General features: G+C 43.6%; 1 pseudogene across 1 annotated transcript; it reads right to left on the minus strand.

The window, feature by feature from the left end:
* Positions 1-2,455: 2,455 nt before the first annotated feature.
* On the minus strand, positions 2,456-23,601 carry LOC309620728 (N-alpha-acetyltransferase 50 pseudogene; annotated as a pseudogene). The gene has a single exon. The product of its transcript is annotated as an N-alpha-acetyltransferase 50 pseudogene (transcript).
* Between the last annotated feature and the right edge of the window lie 1,353 nt (positions 23,602-24,954).

Raw genomic sequence — 24,954 nt, forward strand, 5'->3', positions numbered from 1 at the left:
TATTCTTCCAGAAACATGTTTATGAATATGCTAGCATGTGTGTACTCTATAGTATCATCTCAAAAACTCCAGACAATAATGCAGCCTGAAAATTCTTTTCCTAAATCAAGATGATAGGAGAAAGCTAGTTTAACTATAAAGCTAGTGTTTAACTATATTTGAGCCTTGTGCTTTGGAAGAGCAGAGATGGTTGAGAAATCCCCTCACCTTTTTGTGTTCTGAGAAATGGCTAACTACAAAGGGCACCCCTGCCCTCCTATATTCCCCTCCACTCTTCTTCATAAGTTAGATAAAATTTGCTGTTCACCTTTCCTCATGGCTCCCTTGTTTATCTGCCTCTGTAAATTTAGGCCCCCTTCCATTTCTCTGAAACATTCTTCCACAGAAATTAACATTCTCCCTATAGCAATAGCATGAATAAAAGCATCTTCTTGGGCTTCCCTGGTGGCGCAGTGGTTGAGAATCTGCCTGCCAATGCAGGGGACATGGGTTCGAGCCCTGGTCTGGGAAGATCTCACATGCCGCGGAGCAACTAGGCCCGTGAGCCACAATTACTGAGCCTATGCGTCTGGAGCCTGTGCTCCGCAACAAGAGAGGCCGCGATACTGAGAGGCCCGCGCACCGCGATGAAGAGTGGCCCCCACTTGCCGCAACTAGAGAGAAAGTCCTCGCACAGAAACGAAGACCCAACACAGCCATAAATTAAAAAAAAAAAAAAAAGCATCTCCTTAATGTCCAGTGCATTTTGTCTTTCACATTACTGTCAAAGAAGAATTATTCTGACACTTGTTAAGGAATAGTAATGAAGACTTTATTCAAGGGACTACTGCAATGGGGGTTTGCAGCTGGAGGGAGAGATTGGGCTCAACTCTGAATACAGCAAGGATAAGTAGGGATTTATAGCCAAGGAGCAGGGTGGGAGTCAGTGGGCAGAAAATTACTAAGAGGAAACATCAGGGGTGATGAGGGGATTCTGACTTGACAGGATTCTTGCTGAAGGCAGGCCTGGTTGACCAGATACCAAGGGTGAGGGATGAAGAATTTAATCAGATATCAAGGATGATCATATATTGAGTGTGGGGATCCTTGCTAATTCATTTTAGCAGGATTTCTGCTAAAACTGGGCAATGCAAAGATGGACACAGAAGTCCAAAGTCCGAGGCCTAGTTGAGAAGAGTGCTCACAGGAAGCTGACTAAAGTTTGGTCAGAGTTTTTGTCACTAACAATTGACAAATTCTGCTTTCTTTATATAAGCAAAGAATACACACTAACCTCCAACATTAGGTCAAAATCTATGTGTAACTTTTTTCTCTTCCCCATTTCCAACTTTAAATTGTAAGAAATCAGGTGCCAAGGAATCCTTTTTGTTCCTGACCAGGACGTCCTAATCCCTAAAGACGTATTCGTAAAATCTTTTAACACTATCATTTATCCATAATAGTTTTCCAGAAATGGTTACTGATCAACAAGTCCAATATCTCTCAGCAAACAGTAATAAAAATCACCACTATTTTTTAGAGGCTTTTTCATGCCATTTACCCTCTTCCTTTTTTTAAAGTATTATTCCTACAACCTCCAGAGCCAGTCCTTCAATGTTCCTTATTCCATCATTTTTTCTCACCTTATTGCCAATGTCAATGAAAGGCTACGTAGGACAATAGAAAGACCACAGGGCTTGGAGCCTAATCCAACTTCCAGTACTGCCCTTGATGCCAACACTAATGAAGAGGGCTAAATTATCCTGAAATGGAAGTTGCCAAGTTTATCTCTAATGGCAGGGGAACATCAACAAGGGGTCTCATGACAATAACATTCTGGGTGGTCTCATTACTTTGATCTTGCCTGCAAACAGTCCATTCTTGGCACAATTACCACAGTGACCCAGTTAATGACTAGAGGATGTACTGATAATTTTGCTCCTCTCCTGATAATATAATGCCTTCCCACCTCACTGTGAATAAAAGCCAAAGTTCTTATCACAGCCTGCAAGGCTGTATATAATCTGACTCTCTCACTTCAATTCTTTGCCATCATCTCCCAACGCTGGAACTACCTCACTCTCATTACAGGCAAACTAGTCTTCTTGCTGTTCCTCAAACATATCTCAGGGACTTATACTTGTTATTCCTCCTACCTGAATATTTTCCCCCAGATAATCACATGGCATGTTCCCTCACATTAAGTCCCTTCTCAAATGTCGCTTCCTCGAGGAGGCCGCTCTTTATGGCCCTATAAAAGATAAATGTCCATACTATATATACTGCAACATATTATATATTCCTATTAAGGTTTTTAGTGTTTATTTCCATTTGAATGCAAGATCCATGTGGGCAGAAGATTTTGCCTATTGTTGTTTATTGTTGTACTCCAGTACCTGGAACAGTATCTGGCACATAGCAACCATTCAGCTGAAATATTTTCAGTGAATAAATGGAATGGAAGAGTAGCATTACATTATCTCTTTCCAAAATATCCTAGCTTATCGTTAAATTCATTAGGAGTTACCTGTGTTTCTTGGAACAAGGACAAGAGCCCGGTGTTCTCTGGGTCTCAGTCCCCAGCTCTGAGAAAGAAGGGGCTGGACACCACCACACCTGTGCTTCCTCTCTCATCCAAAGTCTGACAGGGGTGGGTATGGCATGGGGGCGAGAAAGGAAGTGTGGCCCCCAAAGGACTGGAGGCCCACTGGGATCATTGCTTTTCATGGGCGCAGGCCCCACCCCCCAGGGCCAGTGGCAAAGAGAGACCATATGGACAGAGTCTGTGGGTGGGGGCCCCAGGGACCAGAGGGCCCTTCCCTTTCTGTTCCAAGGACACATACAGCTTCTCAATACGTCAGTACTTATGAAACAGCCTGGAAACCAGAAGTCTCAGAAGCCAAACAACAGGAGTGACCAGGCGGGGAAAATAAGGCATTTCCTTATTTCTTCCCTGAAACTTTCACTTAAACATCTCTGTGTGTCACTGAGCTCAGTAAGTAAAGAATCCAGAGGACACTTTCCCATGCTTTTCCCCCCTTCTTTCCTGTGCCACTCCTCCACCCCCACCCCCACATACATAGGAGAAGAGTAGCAGGGATGGAGAAAAGGGGCAGCCTTACTCCCTGCCCTTTATGTTAATTGTCAAGGTCAATGGAAGCTAAATCACAAACACAGGTTTGAAGAAGGCAATATCTTGGCCCTCTGCATGAGTGGGGAGAAAAGAAAACTGCTTCTCAGAACAATTGAACTGTTGCCGTTTTTGGAGGCCTCGCAACCCACGCTTTGCATCACACGAGCCAGCAAGAGAAAGGGCACCCGGTTCATATTCAACTTCTGCTCAGAAGAGCCACTGAAGACTCAACAGTGAGCTCTGGGGTCCCAAACCACTACTTTGGGAACCCCTGGTGTGATGGAGGGGAGCCTCACCTCTCCTCCAAGCCCCAGAAGTTGCCCAGTTATCAGTGACGTGACAAAAAGTTCCGGAAGGTCATCCGCACCCTTGACCGTGTCTGCCTGGCCTGAAGAGGGGAGACCGATGGCTCCCCAAGGATACCTTCCCAACCAGCTAGAACCGACTCCTCCAGAAATGGGCACGGACAGCCAGGAAAGTGCCTGCAGCACAGGATGGTTCCTGAGCCCCTGAGATGGGCTCCGCTGGGTTCCCACAGCCCCTGGCTTCCTTTAGCCCGGGGGTAGCTCCCTGGGTTGCACTCACCTCTCGAGCACTTGCCTGCCTAGCTAGGCTGTGAGAGGGCGGGGACCACATCCCACTTGTTCACTGTTGGGTTCCCAGTCACTCGGTCACTGTTTGCTGAGTAAAAGAAGTAGCTAGGATACTCAGTGGCTCGTGGTGGGTGGTCAAGATAAGAGTCCCAGCTCAGGCACTTGGTAGTCAGACGTGCTTGTGACCTTTCTCCCTGTGGCGTGCATGCATGTGTGCATGTGTGCCTGTACGTGTGTGCATGAGTGTGTGCGTGTGGCCTGTATCCGCCCAGGAGAACCCAGGAGCTCCCTGAGGGTGGGTTTCATAAACTGGTTTTAGTTCATGCCACAACTCTGCTCCTTAGGGGGCTGGCTCTCCACTTCACCATCACCCGCCCTGCCCAGGCAAGATCCCTCCTGAGGAGGTCTCCAGCTCTTTCCTACCCCAAGCTCCTCCCTGTCCCAGCTCTGTGTAACCTTGGACGAGTCCCTGTTTCCTTGTCTGGAAAGTGAGGGTGTTGGGCTACATGGAGGGCAAGGAGCCAATCGGTGCCCCAATTGCTCATCTCCATGATGTCTGAACACTGCTGCCTCCTGAACGCCTCGGGGATTGGGAGCAGGGACTTGAGGGCTCTAGAGCCCACTCTGCCACCACTGTGACTTGAGTTGTGGTGATGAAAATGGCTGTCACCCACCCAGGTACTTCTGGGTCAGCCAAGAATCTTAGACAGACCCAGGCCTCGGCCAGAGGAAATGAGGCTCAGAGACAGTGGGACACAGGCAGGAAGGAAGACCCTCCTGACTGTAAAGGTAAATGAAACCAGCAATCGTTTACCAAGGAATGTTGTGGGTCTCCCTTTCCTGGAGATCACAGAAACGTGGAAGCTAACGGGCCCCTGGAGATCGACTGGTGCAGCCCCCTCATTGTATAGATGAGGAAACCGAGACCTACAGGGAGGAAGTAGCCCGCCCAGGGTCACAGAGCAGTGTAATGGAAGAGCAGAGACCCAGACCTGCCACCAGGGCTCTCGGGCCAGAGTTGATTCCATTACTCCAAGCTGAGAGGCCTCCTTCAACCACAGGGCAGCCCAGGCGATTCTCTGCAGTGTCTTCGCTGCACGGATGAAGACTCCCTGAGGCTCTCGGAGGGTAAATGAGCTATGGGAGGGAGGGCTGAGGCCAGAGGCCAGAGGCCCCTGTCCTCAGGATGCCCAAGCCCAGGCTGCTCCCTGGGCAATCCCTTGCCTTCTCTGGGGGCAAGAGAGACCCCCATCACTCTGGAGTGTCTGATGGCTCTTCCTGCCTGGGGTCCGGGATCTCTCCTCAAAGCCTTGACCGTACATTGAGCCCACTCACCCTCCGGAAGGCCCCTCACTCGGGCAGTCAGTCAGTTAGTCAGCTGCCCTTTGGGGAGCACCTTCCAAGTGACTCTGGGTGAGGCTCAGCTGGGGCAGGTCACAGATATCCAGAAACAAGGTCCCCGCACTTGGGGTGCTTCTGGGTGAGGGAGAGACTGGGGGACATGCACCCAAGGGCAGACACTTGGGAATAGAGAGAAATGGGCCAGGGTGGTCAGAGGAGGTGGGAACGCGTGGGTGGGTCTTTGACAGAGGCTAGGTAGGACCTGGACTGGGAGGCGGGGACAGGGTGGAGGCCTTCCCTGCCTCCTCCCTAAAGCCTTCCCCCGCCTTTCTGGAGGCAGGACAGGTGGAGGTGGCAGAGTGTGTTTACCAGGAGTTTAGGCTCCTGACATGAGTTCCCGGCCTGGCCCCGTGCCTCAGTAGCTGGGTGACCTTGAGCTCTTCATTTCATTGCTCTGAATCTCAGTCTCCTCATCTCAAGATTTGGGAATTAACAATGCCTCACATAACTCAAGGCAGGGCTCACAGGAGGCCTCAGGAAGAGCCCGGGGGTTAGTGGTTTGCAGGGTAATTTCGGTGTCTTGGGATTTCGGTATACTGTAGGGACACACTTGGGACCCAGAGCTGGTATAAAGATTATTTTAGCTGAAGACATTTGAGCTTTGGTAGACAACAGGGAAAAAAGCCTCTTTTGTAGCTTCCCTTATCTGACTAAAAACAGCAACTTCTGGGAAATGAGGCTGCCAAAAATTCCTTCTCAGGGCGGATCTACTCCCGGAAGGTAGACTGTGAATAAAGTCTACGCCAAATCTTTTCCCCAAGTGAGTTTGTGGCCCTGAAAAGATAGAAAGGCCACTCACACCTGTATAGACAAACATTACAGCCTCTCTCATCAAGTGTTGGTTCTCCTGAAAATCCGTGTATCTTTCCAAAAAGTCATTTATACTCCTGGCAAGTGCCTTTCTCCCCCACTTCATCTATTAAGATGGTATATAAGCCCCAAATTGCAACCACTCCTTTGAGTTGCCATCACTGAGTTCTTCTGTGTATATGGAAGTTGCACATGTAAATACACTCTGTTTCTTTCTCCCGTTAGTCTGTCTTTTATCAGTTTCATTCGCAGGCCCTAGGTACTGAACCTGAGAGAGTAGGAGAAAAGTTTTTTCTCCCCCAAAGTGTTCAGAAAGGGGAACCTCTACATTACCGTGTGGCCTTTATTTAGACCTTGACTCAAATACACCGTGAAATCAGAACAAAAACCAAAAAACAATCAGCACTTCATGATATTGATGAGGCATTTGAAGTTTGAACACTGCCTGGATGTTTGATGAGATTATGGAATTACTGATGATTACTTTAGGTGTTCTAATGACACGGTAGTTCTGTTAAGAAGAGAGTTCTCATGTTTCAAAGCTAGATACGGAAATGCAGTTAACAATGATGTGATATCTGGCCAGGGGTTGATAATTGTTGATGCTGGGTGATGTCCACAGGAGCCTCATTATGCTATTCTCCTTGTATATAGGCTTGAAATTTTCCACAACAAAAAGTTTTTAATATGAAATAGAAAAGGGTGGATCAAGGAGATGTTTACCCAAATGTGGCTTAGCTGTCTGCCTTGGGAAGACTCTTCATTACAGAGAACAACAGTCGCAAATTTAAGAAAAGCCTGGTATCTGTTTTGTGAGCAACAGCGACATATGACTAGAGACGGTGATTTCGCCCCCTCATTTCAGCCCCCTCATTAGGCAGCATCTGTGCTGCTCCTCTCAGCCTGTGGCAGCCCAGTTTGGTTGCCAGGCAATGGAAGCCAGAAGCCAGAAGCCCTTTACTTGGGAGGGAGAAAGGGGGAAAGGGAGGGAGAGAAGCCAGGAGGGGGGAGGGCAGAAAGAAGCTGCCCAGAGGAAGGCTTGTCCCTGCCTAGCGGCCTGGCCCAGGGGGATAGATGCGGTGGCGGGGTCCCTTGTTGGACGCTGGTTTCCTACAGCCCCCACTTTCCATGGGTTATTCCTGGGGGCAGCCTCATTGCCAGAGCTTGAGGCCCCACCGAAGGAGCGGGGTGGGGGTGCACACATGTGCACCTCCCTCCTGCGAAGACCAGTGAGGTCTGCGATTAAGTAAGACACCAACTAGCACCCACTCAGAGTCAGAATTTCGGACAGGCCTCCCCTGGGGGACGCTCCTGAGCTCTTATTGAGTTCAAAACAATTCTGGGAAGGCAGCTCGTCAAATGGAAATTCTCCACTGGTGATCACCCTTTGCTGGGGCCATTCCAGAAGGCAGGAGGGCAGCAGGCTTCCCCCCGGGGGTGCAGAGTTCCGTCCCCGCCGTCCTTTGGGGAGGGAAGGCGGAAGCCTCCGGTGCTGCGCAGCGGCCTGGCAGTCTCACGGCCGCTGACTGTGTTGGGGAGCCCGTGCTCTGGCGTTGCTTCAGACCCAGCTCTCACTGGAAGGCTGTGTGGGCCTGAGCCCACGTCTGACTCGCAATTTCCTGACCTCTAGAAGCCCGGGGAGTGTGGTGCCTTGCCTCCCTTCAGGCTCAGGTGGGCTGGGGTTACAGTGCACGCCCCACCCCCCCGACCCTGGGCAGGAATTGCTCTCATCCAGGGTAAAAGGAGCCTGGCCCACTCTGAGGCAGGAGGTAGATGGGCCCCAGGCTGAGCAGCTGGAGTTGGTCCCCTGAGGACAGATACTCCAAGAGGAAGAGGAGGAGGAGCTGAGCCCTGCCCAGGTAAACAGAGACAGAGACCACATATTTCTCATTCTCGAGGTCAAGGAGACCTTCCCGACTACACATGTGCAGAGAGGCTCCTTGGAGGTCAAAAAGGGAGTGATGTCAACCTACCCATAGGCCCCTTCCCTAGAATCCATCTTGGCTAAGAGATGCGTGTGCACGCATGGGAGGACCCTGAGATAAGCCAAATACGGACTCAGAGCCAGGCAAAGCAAGATGATGGGCCAAAGGAAACCCGGAAGAAATGCCCCATATAAGCGATTCAAACTACCACGAGGGCGTGGCTCTCTCTGAGCCCACCCGTGTGTGCCTATTCACACGTACTCTTCTTCCTGCTAATAAACACTTGTTTCACTACTTTCTGCCTCTCTGTGGAAATTCACTTCTACACAGCTGATGGGCCAGGGCCTCGTTACTGGCCACTGGTCCCTGGTGGTCTAGTGGCTAGGATTCAGCGCTCTCACTGCTGCGGCCCGACTTCAGTCTCTGGCTGGGAACCGAAACCCTGCTTCAAGCCTCTGCAGGCCGAGGCCACCCGAGCGAGATCAACTCTACTCCCACCCACCAGGCCAGACTGGAAGAAGCAACATAGCCAGCGACCTCGGAGAGACAGAGTGAGGGCCCTTCCTAGAGCCTCCCTGCTATGATCATGAACTACCTCCTGCTGGCCTGGGAGGTGGGATTCAGAGAAGCTCTAGGCAGGCAGGATAGGGGGTGAGGTCAGGCAGCTGCCCCAGAGATCAGCCTTTCAAGACCCAGCACCTGAGAGAGGAAGGCTGGCTGTACTCAATGAGAAAAAAAAAACATCAGGGAGGCAGTAGTCAGGAGCTGAGCCGGAGCAGGGCCCAGACAGCCCCCTTTCTCTGCAGCATCTTTGTGGCTCCTGGTTGTTAGGAGCAGGCTCTTCCGTTGCTAAGCAACTGGAGCCTGGTGGATTAAAACCAATTTCCTGAGCTCACTGAAAGGGGGAGGGAGAGGAGGTACAATGCAGATGCCCTGGGGAAGCTCATCCCTGCCTCCAACCTTTGTCGGTGCATGCGGTGCCAGCGGGTGGAGGTGAAGGGAAGGTGAGGTGCAGCTGGGGGCTGATCTCTAGGGAGAAGGTTGGGGGTGGGGTGGCTGGGGGAGGGCTAGGCACCAGATATCCATTATAAAGACCAGAGTGAAACTGCCAATTAAGATGCCAATTAGAGCACTAATGAATGCTAATGCTGCTCCTTTTTGAAACCCCAGAAAAGGCCTGCAGTCCCTGGGGTGTTTCTGAGCCACCTGACCAGGCCAGACAGGATTGGGCAAGGTTTGTCCTCCAAAGATGGGACGATCAGAGCATTTTAGGGTCCACGGGCCCCCAACAGTCCTGGGGTCCTACCTCTTGTTGAATGACAGAGGCCCCTCGACACGCTGCCCTCCGCTTAGATAATAACCCCCAGATGACAGGGAGCGCACTTCCTCCTGCAACAGCCCTTTCCGTATCTTTTCCACAGAGAGTGCTTTTGCCCCACATGGTCCAAGTCTGTCTTCCTGTGGCTCTTTCCCGCAGGAGCCGAGGGAGTCATCCCAATCTGCCCTGCTGTCGGGACATGTAGCCTCTCTCTTCTGTGAGGCCCACCTCCTACCTCTTGCCGCTACTCAAGGGACAGAATGGGTGGGGCCTCACCATGACTTGGTGCCCTCTGATCTCCCACCCCCAGCCTGGTCTTTAGCCTCCTTAAGGAAGAAGCCACTAGGATGGACAAATTTACAAAGAGGTCCTGGATCCAATTCCTGCCCCAGAGTCCAGGCTTCTCCCACTATTCTGCTCAGGCAGAGACCTCCTGTCCCAGGACTTCATCAGTCAGTGTGCAGTTTTTTCTCTCTCTGCTAGGGTTTCTGTTTTAGGAAGAACTGGCTCTGGTCAGAGGAGGAGAGCAATGTGTCTTCTCCCTGCTCGGTATCTGTGCCCTGATCCTGAATATCTTCAGGCCTCAGCTCCTGCTTCCTGAGCAGGGCTGCTCCCTGGACTTGGGCCTGCCTGGGCTTTGTTATTTCAATCTGACTGGCAGACCACCTCCCCATGCCGGTGTCCCCTCAGCGATCAAGGGCACATTCAGCTGGTGCTCAACAAACATTTTCTTTTTCTCTATAACACTTTCTATCATATAACATATGTGTTACTTATTATTTTGTTTTTCTGTTTCTCCCCATTTTGATATAAGTTCAATGAGGGTTGAGATTCTGTGTTTCATTTGCCATATCTTAGTGTGTAGAATAGGCCTGACACCTAGTAGGTCCTCAACAAATATATGTTAAATAATCAATATATGCTTACACATATAGATAAGCTCTTTATGTATTCATATGGCATGATATCCAAGCTAAATTGCTGACTAAAAGAAGCAAGGAGGGGACTTCCTGGTGGTCCAGTGGTTAAGACTCTGTGCTTCCACTCCAGGGAGCATGGGTTCAATCCCTGGTCGGGGAATTAAGATCCCGCATGCCGCGTTGTGCAGCCAAAAAATTAAAACAAAATAAAAAGAAAACGAAGCAAGGTACAGAACAGTATGTATCATATGGTACCCTTTGTGTGGAAGAGCAAAAGTGTATAAAAAAGGATTTTATTTTGTAAATTCCCAGGTTTTCATTGAGAAGATAAACAAGAGACTTGGTAACCATGGCAGGAGAGTTGGGTCACTGAAAGAACAGGTATAGGATACATATTTCTCATGATGTACCCTTTTGTGCCTTTTGAATTTTGTACCATTAACATGTATTACTTAAATGTTTTTATTAAAAATTTAAAGCTTAGAGACAATTTTTAAACCTCAAAAATAAAAGCCAACTTACGGAATCATCTCCAACAACCTCAGGTACTACTGTTTGTCAACTTGACCCTAGTTATATAGGCCTATGTCATGTGATCTCCTAACTGCCATTCTTTTAGGCAGTCTATATTTAATTATCACAGATAACATAACTTGCCCATGTCAAGTTGTTATGTTGAAACAGACAAGTTCATACTATACGCCAAATATTTTCATCTGCATTAGTTGCAATCAGCAAGATCTCATTCTTTCATTCTCTCCTATCAAGATTACCAGTCTATTCCTTTGTGCAACATGAGGCTATGTATATCTTTGACAAGATAAGTTCTCTCTCATTCACTGCCCATGGGAGCATAAATTAGTATGGTTTTTCCCAAAGGTGGTATATCAATATGTACTAAAGCTTAAAAGTATTCATCCTGGGCTTCCCTGGTGGCGCAGTGGTTAAGAATCCGCCTGCCAATGCAGGGGACACGGGTTCGAGCCCTGGTCTGGGAGGATCCCACATGCCGCGGAGCAACTGGGCCCGTGAGCCACAACTACTGAGCCTGCGCGTCTGGAGCCTGTGCTCCGCAACAAGAGAGGCCATGATAGTGGGAGGCCCACGCACCGCGATGAAGAGTGGCCCCCGCTTGCCACAACTAGAGAAAGCTCACGCACAGCAACGAAGACCCAACGCAGCCAAAAATAAATAAATAAATAAATTTTAAAACTTTAAAAGTATTCATCCTCATGAGCATCCACTTCTGGATAGCATAAAGAAAATATTAGAAATGTGCATCATGTTTTATGCATAAGGATCTTTGTCATGACATTGTTTATAATGGGAAAGTATTTGAAATCATATGAATTTCCAACAAGAGGAAAATGGTATTAAAATAAATTATGGCATGGCCATGTGATAGAATATCATGCAACCATTAAAAAAAGTGCTTTTTGGGAAACTGAATTTAACTTTATGGAAGAATGTTGAAGGATGTGATGAATTATACATACAAGATATACTGTCAGGGGCAACCATGGGAATTATGGAAAACAAAATGGCAGAATAAGCCTGATAAACAATTATGAGAGAGCAGAATGCCAGACTAAGCCTGAAGATGAATTATGAAAAATAGGACTTCCAAATAAGTTCAGTGTAACAACTGATATAAAGTGAATATGGGCTGACTGTTTACCAAAAGTACTGAGCAAAATAGGTAATACAGGTTCTAAGAATCCATTTGGTTCACTATTAGCTTCAATGGTAGAAAAATATGGGAAGCCCAGAATGTTGCTGGTAGGTCTCTCTCTTAAAAGACTGATTTCACTCTATCATGTTTGTGATGGGGATACTTATTAAAACCCTATACAGTAAGTCCCCTACATACGAATGAGTTCATAAGTCCAATTTGTTCATAAGTTCAACAAAATTAGCCTAGGTACCCAACTAACACAGTCAGCTATATAGTACTGTACTGTAATAGGTTTATAATACTTTTCACACAAATAATACATAAAAAACAAAAAAATAAAGAAAACATTTTTAATCTTAGAGTACAGTACCTTAAAAAGTACAGTAGTACAGTACAACAGCTGGCATACAGGGGCTGGCATGGAGTGAACAGGCAAGAAGAGTTACTGACTGGAGGAGGGAGAGGAGGTGGGAGATGATAGAGCTGAAGGATCGTCAGCAATAGCAGATGGAGGGCAAGCTGCAATTTCACTCATGCCTGACGTTGATGGCACAGGTTCTGGTTCCTTGCTGGATTCAATTCTATCTACTCTCTTGAAAAAAATAATCCAGCAATGTCTGGGTAGTAGCTCTTTTTCTCTCATCATAGATGACACGGTAGCACTGGATTGCATTGTGAACGGCTGCTGCAACCTTCGTGTACCATTCTATGTTCGGGTCCTGTGCCTCAAAAGCTAACAGTGCCTCCTCAAATAAAGAAAATCCCCTTGCCATTTCCTGCATCGTGAATCTCTTTGGTTCTTCAGTTACTTCTTCTTTCCCTGGTCTCTCTTCGTTCTTTCTCTGGGCCTCCAATTCCTGGCGCTTCTTAGCATTACCAGCTACATCACCGCTGCTTTTATGCTTGCTTCCGGACATCCTGGGCTTGAAATAAAGATACTGTACTACTGTACTCTATACAGTACTTTACAGTAAAGTACACAAAAGCTCAACCACTTGTAGAGGATGAATGCACGTGACAATGGAAGCCAGACACGTGAACTAACTTACGTGGTTGGACATGCAAATGCACGTTCGCATCTTTGAAAGTTTGCAACTTGAATGTTCATATGTAGGGGACTTACTGTATTTCAACGGCCAGAGGAAGGCTTTTTTGGGGTAGACAAATTGGTGTACTTACAGGAATTTTTAGGAAAACCCCACCCAACCAAATGGATTATTGATAAATCTCTGAGATGAATATTTCTCAGGAAGTAAATGCAAGAATGAATTGGGTAGCCATAAACAATTAATCAGTATATTGGAGGAAGATATTAAGAAATGGAAAACTCTTTCTCTTTCTCCAAGTTCACAATTCTTCCCTACTTTTGCCCCTTCTGCTCCTTCTGTTTCCTTTTACCTTTCCTTGTTTCAATCTAGGACCTGGGATAAGGTGGGTAATGACCTCTTGGTTGGATGGTTCCTAGTGGCTCTGAGACCCAGAGATGACTTCCTTTTAGAAGAGGGAGAATTGCCAGCCTTATTCAAATGTCCTGATATGGGTTGCCCAAGTCTCAATTTCACCTCTGAGATTCTCAGAAAACCAAACATGCAAAACATAGTTAGGGAAGCAAAAATGATTAAAGGAAAGAGCAAGGAGTAATTTAGAATTTGAATAAGAGACTGTGCCTTAGAATAAAGGCATTGGATTGGTAACTGGTTGCCCTGGTAACTTGCAAGAAAAATAATTTTAAAAAGCAGTATAAATGGCAAAATGAGAATGGAAACTAGAATGGCTTCCAAACCTCCCTATTTTTTAATCTCTGCATGAAGAAAATCTATCCTACCCTTCTGGAGCTCCAAAGCTCAAATGCTTCTTTAGAAGTTATACAGGACTACTGGGAACACCAGAAACGGTAAGAGTCCATATGCCCTTTTGCCAGCTGATATTACTATTTTAAGAGAGCTCTTTTCCAGTGCTCCAGGAAGATCTGTAACTTTTTTCTGAGGTGCTCCATGGAGTGTTTTCAACCTACAGCCCTATGCATGGGATGTATACTGGCTGCTGCATAAACTATTGCTATTGGTTGACTTGGTCGACTAAAGGAACAAGCATGATGAGGCTCTATTAGGTTCCTAGGGATGCTATAACAAAGTACCACAAATTGGGTGACTTAAAACAACAGAAATTTATTCTTTCACAGTTCTGGAGGCTAGAAGTCTGAAATAAAGGTGTTAGCAGGGTCATGCTCTCTCTGAGACTGAATAGAATCTTTCTTTGCCTCTTCCTAGCTTCTGCTGGTGACTGCCAATCCTTGGTACTCTTGGCTTGCAGCTGCATCATTTTAATTTCTGCCTCTGTCCTCACATGGCATTCTCCCTGTGTGTCTCTGTCATCACACAGTGTTTTCATCTTCTTAAAAGGACACCAGTTACATTGGATAAGAGCCCGCCCTTTGCTTGTTGACATTTGCAAAGACCCTAATTCCTAATAAGGTCACATTTACAGGTTACCTGGGGTTAGGACTTCAACATATCTTTTTGGAGGACACAATATAACTCATAACAGGGACCAAATAATAACTCCTATTATCAGGGAGTACCATGCCTCAGGAAGTCTACAGTTTGCCTCCTCCAACAACTCAGGTTGCTTTTCATACCTTGGAAACTCAGCACAAGGGATTGATGTTGGCAATCCTTGAAGCCTTTCTGCAGAAGGTGAGCTGGAAGAAACTACGATGCCGCACTCAGGAAGCTGGATAAATCCTCTCTGATTTTCACCAATAGTTTACTGGGCATTATCTAAATTTACAAGGTTGGGTCCAGGGGCAAATTAGTAAAAGCCCTTGGTCCTCTCTACTTTTGTGGCAGCCTTTTTGCCTAGAAATCAAGCACAAGTAAGAGAAAAAGTAGGTGGATGGCAAGGACAGTTTCTCAGATATTGGCAGCAACACCAACTCAGTTTTGGGAAAATATGGAGAAAGATAAAGAATACAAAAAGAAATTTAAGACCTCAGTGTTAGCTTTTCAGTTAAAGTTATTCACAAAGGAAAGAGACACTTATCTGAAGTCATCAACTCATAAGAGGGAGTCCCCTAATGTAAAGTCAATATGTCACTATTATAAGAAGATGGGGCCCTGGAGAAATGGATGCCAGAAGAGACTGAAGAATATGCAAGGGATGGAAACCAACTCTGAAGCTTTACAATTGTGTCAAAGAGACTACCCCCCAGGAAATCACACAGGAAATAACTGGCAAGTGGTGCAAACTAATGGGCAAAATTGGCATAGTGGGGGAAACTTGGAGCTGAGAATGGGAAATACTTATATGTCTGTTTCTTTTCCCTGCCTTAATCTTTCCCTGGCTGTTCTTATGGATACTGGAGGCACATGTTCTGTATTTTCTAATGATCTTTCTCATTTTTCCTTTACCCATAAAAATATTCAAGTTGTGGGTACCTCTGCACAACATTTTACCTGTTCTTCTCCTCTAAGGTTCCTGTGCAAATAAGTCATCTGTTAGAGGAACATGCTTTTCTTTTGTCTCTTGTTGTGCCTCTTAATCTGATGGGAGGGGACCTGATCTGTAAACTAAGGGCTACCATATTCTATACTCTAGATGGAGATTTTGGTAAATATGTCCTTCTGAAACAAAAGAAGGACAGGATAGAGTGTCAGTCTCACCTAAAAAAGTGCTGGAAAAGCACTCTGAATTATAGGAAATAGATTCATCTTTAGGAATTAGGATTTAGGAATCCTAGGAACAAATGACACCTTTAATAAAAAGGATTAATACTAATGTTATAGCTTACAACAAATGAAAACCATGGCCATGGTCACAATATCCTCTCTCTCTAGCTCAAATACAAGAACTAGAACCTGCAATTACATAACTAGAAAGATGGGACATAATAAAAAAAAGGGAGGGGGCATTTGCCATGTACCTATAAAGAGGAAGGAAAATTTGACATGAAAGTTCAACTTATAAATTTGTACAAGAAGTTAGTCATTTCTCTGACATCTTTTATATCCATCCCTGCTACTATCTTTTTTTAAAAATAAATTTATTTATTTAATTATTTATTTGGCTGCGTTGGGTCTTTGTTGTGCGCGCAGGTTTTCTCTAGTTGCGGCGAGCAGGGGCTACTCTTCATTGCGGTGCACGGGCTTCTCATTGCGGTGGCTTCTCTTGCTGCAGAGCACGGGTTCTAGGCGCGCAGGCTTCAGTAGTGTGGCATGCAGGCTCAGTAGTTGTGGCTCACGGGCTTAGTTGCTCTGTGGCATGTGGGATCTTCCCGGACCAGGGATCGAACCTGTGTCCCCTGCATTGGCAAGCAGATTCTTAACCACTGAGCCACCAGGGAAGTCCCCCTGCTACTATCTTAACCTCTATACCTGCATCTGCTAAATATTTTCTTTAGGGGACTTATTTTTAGCTTTCTTTTCTCATCTTTAGCTGAGGAATCATGGTTCTTCTTTGTGTTTACCTATGGAGGCTTTCAATATTTGTGGCAATGAATCTCTCAGAGATTTGCCTATTATATATTCTCTAGATATTTATAAAAGAATTTGAAGAAGTTCCTTCGTGGCCCATGCTAGTTCAATACGTGAATGATTTATTGATAATTGCTAAGACTTTAAATGCCTATAAAGAAAATGCTTTGGCTTTCTTAATATTTTTAGCTGCTGAAGAACATAAAACCTTCCTAGATAAATTGTAGTATCATCAAATTGAAGTCAAATATTTGGGACATTTCATATTAGTCAATAGACAGAAGGTAGTTCCATCCCAAATTCAGCCTATTTATAAATGAAGTAAACTACCATGAAAAAGAAACCACTCCACCAATTTGGGGGGTTGGTTGGGTATTGCAGGCAATGTATCTCTGCGTTTTCTGAAAATACTAACCACCTGTTTGAGATGTCACATGATGCATCACCAGAACCTTTACAGTAGTCCAAAGAAGCTAGAGAAGCCTTTTAAACACTTAGAGTAGCCCAATGGTATTAGGAGTTCCTAACTTTGACAAAATAGTCCACCTTTTTTGTAATGATAATAAGGGAGCACTTAAGAAAGTGGTGTACTTTCTTAAAAGTTAGTCTCTCGAGTCTGGATCCTGTGCTCTGCAACGGGAGAGGCCGCGATGGTGGGAGGCCTGCGCACTGCGATGAGGAGTGGCCCCCACTTGCCACAACTAGAGAAAGCCCTCGCACAGAGGCGAAGACCCAACACAGCCATAAATGAAAATAAAAATAAATAAAATTAAAAAAAAAAGTTAGGCTCTGATTATAGGCTTATTGCTTACTTTTATGTGTTGTTGGATTCTTTTGTTCTAGAGATGCCAGGATGTTTATAAGCCTTAGCAGCAGTTGGTATTCTAGTTGAAAAGTCTCAGGCTTTGACTCTGGAACATTTAACTTACTTATATGCACCTCATGCTGTTACTGCTATTTTATAAATTCATAAGATACAACATTGTCACTGTGCCACTGGACTAAGTATGAACAAGTCTTATTGTCTAATCCTAATGTTATTCTAAGAAGGTGTAACCTTTTGAACCCAGCTACTCTGTTGCCAAATCCTGACCAAATAGCAGACAATGATTCCCTCACAGTTATAGCAGAAGATATTCAAAGTTTGCCTGACTTATCTGATATTCCTATTCCTAATCTTGATTTAATATTGTTCACTGATAGAATTTGAGTGAGAGACACACAGGGAAATAGAAAAGCATCATATACAGTAGTCAGTCCTCATGAGGTTTTAGAGGCTTATCCTCTCCCAAATATAAAGTCAGCCCAAGAAGTAGAATTCCTAGCTCTCTCTCTCTTTCCTTTTTTTTTTTTTTTTTTTTTACCAGAACATCAGGTAAGTTTATTTCAGATGCAACAGCAACGTTAAAATCAACAAGTTTAAATCTTAACTGCACCAAGTAAACTCAGCTATTTAAGTATTTTTAAAGTTATTCCCTCCAAAAAACTGAGGGAGTTTTTCTTTTCCACCCCATATACCATGGTTTCCCAATAGTTCTATTTTTGGAGGACTTTCAGTTGATGAATAAACTGCTTTGGGGATAGTTCTGAACTTCTTTCCCCAAATGAAAACTTATCTGGACCAATTATATATTGCATAGATTTCTCTGCAGATTCTTTTCTTTAGAACCTAATGCAATTTCCATACAATATAATTTTTACCTATTTGCCCCACAGAAAAACTATCTGCCCTGAAAAATATAATGGATATATCCTGTGATCTTCCAGTTAATAGAATTGTTTTACCTCAATGATAATTTTTATCAAAATAACCAACTGAACATGGGACATTATTTCAGTCTTTACTGACTCATAGGCACATGAACTAGTGCCCAGCTTCTACCTCTTCTACATCCTCCTCTTCCACAGGTGGATGGAATTATTTCATGTAAGTTTGATGTAGGACAATTCACCCTTTACAAATACAATTTAGGTTAAAGTCAGTGACTAGTGTGGAAAAAGAAACACTAAAATGATACGGAGCCTACACAGTTCAAAATTTAATATTTTTTCCTCCATAAATAATATGTACTTAATTGTCATGAGGCAGCTATTCGGTTTTCATTAACCACATTCAGGGATACATTCATAGGACTGATTAGATAGTCCAGATGAAATGGTTATAGAAATAGAGGCAGTGTCATCTCACAAAACTCATTTATATATCAAAATCTATTTTGATATCTGAAGTTTACAAAAAGTCTGAATTTTCAAACTAATTATGCCTTCTGTAACTCAGGCACTCTTCTCTTGGCAAGAGCAAGCTGAAGCTTATCCGTGAAGGTAAAGGTGCTTAATGCTAAACTTTTCTTCTAAGCTTAGATTTGGACTGCTTAAGAAACTGATACCCAAGAAACCAGCATGGTCTTTCTACATTTTTACTATCTTAAGATTATAACCCTATAAACTCATTTATCAACTATCTTCCTTTTCTATATTATTCTTGGCACTCAGCTAAGACTGTTGAAGTCTACTGTACCTTGTATTTTTACATTCTCAAATAAGAACTTAAGATTATAAAATGTGCATAAACACTGTGTAAAATAATTTTGTCATTCAACATATATGAAGAGATGAAACTTTTATGCCAGAATTTACATAAGAGGATAAATATTATGAATCAACATTCCTTTTAAAGTCAAGTGACAGAAAATTCAAGCCCTGTGCATTGTTTTAAAGTCTAATGAAAACATTTCTTGGGCGACCAGTATTGGCAATGTAGAAAATTTTAAATATTGGAGATGGGATTATGGAGGAAAACATGAAAATTTCAGATGTCTTCTATCTTACAAAAAGTTATCGACCCGTCAAAGTCACTCATTATGTGCCAGAAAACGATCTGGCATAAACCAGTCCTGTCAGTAGAGGAGGTCACAGTGACATTTGCGTTATTAATGCTTCTAGACTTCTACTTTTTCCAAGAATAGAAGCAATATGTTTAACAATTCCCCCACACCCAAATCCTTAAACTCAGTATCACAGGCACAGAATGTAAGCAAATCTGGGATGTTCTCCAACAGATAAGCAATAGCACAGCTATGTTATTCTCAAAAATACTGTCTAGATATTCTTTCCTCTAAAATCAAATGCTCAGTGGCCACACTTCTAACAGTCTGCATTAGCTGACATTAAATGCATTTGTTGTGCCACAAGTCTATCTAAGCTTCCTTTTAGGTATTTTTTAATATGTCCAAGAGACAATGCCTGCTTCAGGTTTATTTAGGGGCACTGACCTATAAGGACATCAACTCCATTTTTAAGGTTTGACTAACTATTGTGGGTTTACTGAAGAAAGAGGACAGGAGAAAAAAAAGCAAATCACAGCAAACCTCTTTGGGTCAGTTAAAGACCATATCTCTAGCTGGGATATTAAAAAAAAAATCTCACCAGCCCACACTCTAAAAGTTAATGCCACTTCTAACAATCAACAGCAAGAAAAATAAACCTGCTAACAACCAGCCCACTCATTAGCAAAAAGCAGTTTAACTCAAATGCTGAGACCAAAGTATAATACTACCTACTCAAACTGTCCCACCTACCCTCAGCCACCAGCGAGGAAGGAAGAAATAACTGCATAACAGAACAAAATAAGCTTAGCATTTCTTACAAGGATAACAATGGTCCAACCTCTGAGATAATACTCAGAAGGACAAAAGGTGGAGTGAAGGCAATGTATAGGGATTGGTATCCCACAAAATCTTGAAAAACCCAAAGTACCACAAACACACTAAACTTGTCTATGAGTTAGAGAACAAGATATTGCTGCTGCTTCTTTTTTTCCTTTGAATTATACAGTATTTTGTAGGCTCTGCCCTTCAATGTGAAAGCAGGACATTAAAAAAAAATGAAATTGACACAAGTTTTTGGGACCATATATTTTATCTGTGAAACTAGACAGATCTATTTATACCTTCTCCTTCCTACAGTCAAATAAGAAAACTAAAACAATCCAAACATGATTAATATGTCCTTAAAAGTTTAAAACCTTTAGAGGAAAGCGAGGGAAGTTTTGAAAGGAGGAAAAACAAGAACAAGGAAGGGGGAAAGCTTTAAAAGAAAGAGGGGGGTGGGGAATCAATGGGCATCTCTTTTATTTGGCTTCAAGCAAGTGCAAGAAAGTTCATCTGTAATTTGTTCAGTTGTCTGTCTTTTGCACATGTGTGTTCTGGCCAGAAGGGACTTTGAGGTTTTTCTGCATCTGCGGGCTCTATCCTCTTATAGTAATTCTTATTTGTCTCAATAATCTCAAAGCCAAACTTTCTGTAGAAGTCAATTGCAGACTCATTGCTGATCTGGACATGCAGATAGATGTTGTCAAAAGTGCCAACTTTTTCACAGATGTTTAAGACATGATTTAACATTTTAGTTCCTATTCCTAGCCTTCGGTATGGTGCCAGACACCCTAGTGTCATGATGTAAAGTCTCTTCTGATTCTGTGAATGATTCACCCTACAACATACTGCTCCTGCTGCAATATCATTGAAATAGGCAAATTTTGCTAGCTCGCCAACCTCCAGCACATCCTTATAGAACTTGTCATTGTAGCTGACTGGAAAGATGACCTGGTTTAATCTCTTCAACTGTTTAATATTGTGTGGTGTCACATCTCCCAGCTCGATCCGCCCTTTCATCTTCCCGGCTTGCTGAGGCAGTTGTTACCACCGATATCAACGCCGTTGCCGTCGCCGCCCTGAGCTCTCCGCACCCTCAGCTCGGGCCACTCAACCCCACAAGCCGCCCTCCTCGCCTAGGGCAGGGAGCTGAGCGGGTGACGGAGGCCTCGAGAGTCGAGCGCGCCTCTGTCTCCACAAACGCACACGGGGCACTCGCCTCCCGCCCGCCGCCGCCGCCAGCCAGACCCGCCGCTGCGCTGTGAACTTTCACCGGAACTCCTAGCTCTTACACAAACTTTTAAATTAGCCACCAATCTTAAGGTGAATATCTATACTGATAGTAAATATGCATTTGGTATCTGTCATGCTATGGAACAAATGTGGAGGAATAGAGGGAACTTTCTCATAGCAGTAGTAACTGAAATATCACACTAGAAACGTAATTGCTGATTTATTAGTCACCCCCGCTTCTCCAACAGATTTCTGAAATTCATTGTAGAACTCATAACAGACAACAAGATGACATATCTAAAGGAAATTAATTTGCACACCAAGCCACAGAAAGGGCTACTTAGGTCTTGACTGGGAAAATTGAAGCCCCATTACTTCTATCCAAGAACTCTTATTTACAATTTCAGAAATACACAACTCCACAAGATTTAGAAAATTGGAAACCAAGGAGAGCTATGAAGAATATCATAGGAATATGGGAATTACACTATAGGAGAATTTGTGTATCTCACTTATTATATGCTTGGATGGCTTTTTCATGACACCAGCAACCTTATTCAAACAAAAGGAGTATACTGAAAACCTTGGAATCGTACCACATTTGGAATAAGGGTCAAATAATTCAAGAAATAATACAAAGGTGCGCTGCTTGCCAGAAAAATTATTTACAGGAAACACTTAAGGTAAGGCAAAGAAGTCTACTGAGGACATTGTTACCTGGGATCTGGTGGCAAATAGACTTTATAGAGTGTCCTAATCCATTTGGGCTGCTATAACAGAATACTGCACAGACTGGGTGGCTTATAAACAACATAAACTTATTTCTCATGGGTCTGGAGTCTGAGAAGTCCAAGATCAAGGTGCTGGCAGATTCAATGTCTGGTGATGGTCCACTTCTTTTTTCATAAACGGCTTTCCTCTTGCTGTGTCCTCACGTGGCATAAGGGGCAAGAGAGCTCTATGGGGTCTCTTTTATAAGGACACTAATTTCATTCATGATGTCTCCACCCTCATGCCCTATTTATCTCCTAAAGACCCTCTTCCAAATACCATCACATTGGTGATTAGGTTTCAACATAGGAATTTTGGGAGAACACATTCCGTTGATAGCATAGAGCTTTCACCTTCAGAAGGTAGAAGAGATTGATCAGTAATGTTGTGTATGATGTCTGGATTGCCAGAAGTGTTCCTAGCAGCTAAAGCAGATGCTCAGTGTTTCAAGGACTTACTGAATTATAACATCCCAACCTTTGGAATTTCTGAATATCTGGAGTCGGATAGGGAAAGTCATTTCATTTCTATGGTTTTGTAGGAGCTCTGTAAACACTAAACCAATAATTTGCTATACTCTTTATCATACTCAGTCTTCTGGACGAGAAGAACAAATGAACTATAAAGAATTCTTTGACTAAATAATATCAAGCCATCAGCTTACAATGGCCCAGAGCTTCACCTTTGGTTTTATTAAAAATAAGGTCAACTTCCTCTGGCAGGCATGATATTTCTCCCTTTGAGTTATTGTTTGGAAGATTTATGAACTTAGAGTTTAAGTATAATCCCTTATCTGATATAATGGAAAAAACTCATGATCAAGTGTAAAACTTAGAGGGCTTGCTGTTTTTCTGGCCACATTACACTAGTGTGTGTGGCCAGATGCTGGAAGAATTCCCCTGAAGAGGTGTGCCATTGATATCGACCAGGAAATAAAGTCTATATCAGAAAAAGGATTGTCACAACTGTTATGTAAATAAGCTAAAGATGGCCCCTATATTTACTTATTCACAGCAGGCTTGGACTGTAAGCTCAAAAGCCTACCAGTACCAAACTCAAATTTTACACATCCAATTTTTATTTCATTTTATTTAGAGTGTTGGGACTTTTTAAATTTAATTTTTATTTTATGCTGGAATATAGTTGTTTTATAATGTTGTGTTATGTTCAGGTGTACAGCAAATTGGTTCAGTTATATGTATACATATATCCATTCTTTTTCAAATTCCTTTCCCATATAGGCTATTATGGAATTTTGAGTAAAGTTCCCTGTGCTATGCAGTAGATTCTTGTTGATTATCTATTTTATATATAGTAGTGTGTCTATGTTAATCCCAAACTCCTAATTTATTCCTCCCACTCACCGTTTCCCTTTGGTAACCATAAGTTTGTTTTCTAAGTCTATGAGTCTGTTTCTGTTTTGTAAATAAATTCATTCGTATCATTTTGAAGATTCCACATATAAGTGATATCATATGATATCTGTCTCTGTCTGATGTACTTCTTTCTAGGTCCATCCATGCTACTGCAAATGGCATTATTTCATTCTTTTTAATGGCTGAGTAACCTTCCATTGTATATGTGTCCCATATTTTTTTTTAAAGATATATTCTTTTAATCTTTATTGGAGTATAATTGCTTTATAATGTTGTGTTAGTTTCTGCTGTATAACAAAGTGAATCAGCTATATGTATACATATATCCCCATATCCCCTCCCTCTTGAGCCTCCCTCCCACCCTCCCTATCCCACCCCTCTAGGTCGTCATAAAGCATCGAGCTGCCTAATTTTATATTTTTGACCACAACTTATGGCATGGGGGGATCTTAGTTCCCTGACCAGTGATGGAACCTGTGCCCCCTGCATGGGAAACGTGGAGTCTTAACCACTGGACCACCAGGGAAGTCCCTGTACCATATCTTCTTTATCCATTCTTCTGTAGATGGACATTTAGGTTGCTTCCAATGTCTTGGCTATTGTAAATAGTGCTGCAATGAACATTGCGGTGCATGTATCTTTTTGAAGTATGGTTTTCTCCAGATATATGTCCAGGAATGAGATTGCTGCATCATATGGTAGCTCTAGTTTTAGTTTTTTCAGGAACCTCCATACTGCTTTCCATAGTGGCTGCACCAATTTACATTCCTGCTAACAGTGTAGGAGGGTTCCCTTTTCTCCACACCCTCTCCAGCATTTATTGTTTCTAGACTTTTTTTTTAAATTTATTTTATTTATGTATTTATTTTTGGCTGCGTTGGGTCTTCGTTGCTGCATGCGGGCTTTCTCTAGTTGCAGCGAACGGTGCCTACTCTTCGTTGCGGTGCGTGGGCTTCTCATTGCGGTGGCTTCTCTTGGGGAGCATGGGCTCTAGGCACGTGGGCTTCAGTAGTTGTGGCCCGCGGGCTCTAGAGCGCAGACTCAGTAGTTGTGGCGCATGGGCTTAGTTGCTCTGCAGCATGTGGGATCTTCCCGGACCAGGGCTCGAACCCATGTCCCCTGCATTGGCAGGCGGATTCTTAACCACTGCGCCACCAGGGAGGCCCTAGACTTTTTGATGATGGCCATTCTGACTGGTGTGAGGTGATAACCTCATTGTAGTTTTGATTTGCATTTCTCTAATAATTAGCGAAGTTGAGCATCTATTCATGTGCCTTTTGGCTATCTGTATGCCTTTAAAAAATGTTTTTTGAGATATCTCATCCATTTTATTTGAATAAATATAAAATCTGATGTTACACTGTATTGCTAAGAATGTTAAACAATGACTCTAAAATTAATTAAAAAAATTTTATACAGTGTTTAAAGGTTGCACTCCATTTAGTTATTATAATATATTGGCTATATTCCCTGTATTGTACAATACATCCTTGTAGCCTATCTTACACCCATTAGTTTGTACCTCCCACTCCCCCACCCCTATATTTTGTATGTCTTCTTTGGAGAAATGTCTGTTTAGGTCTTCTGCCCATTTTTTGATTGGGTTGTTTGTTTTTCATACTGAGCCACATGAGCTGTTTGTATATATTGGAGATCAATCCCTTGTCTGTTGCTTCACTTGCAAATAATTTCTCCCAT

The sequence above is a fragment of the Balaenoptera borealis genome, assembly GCF_965194805.1.
Source record: "Balaenoptera borealis genome assembly, chromosome: X".
Lineage (NCBI taxonomy): Eukaryota > Metazoa > Chordata > Mammalia > Artiodactyla > Balaenopteridae > Balaenoptera > Balaenoptera borealis.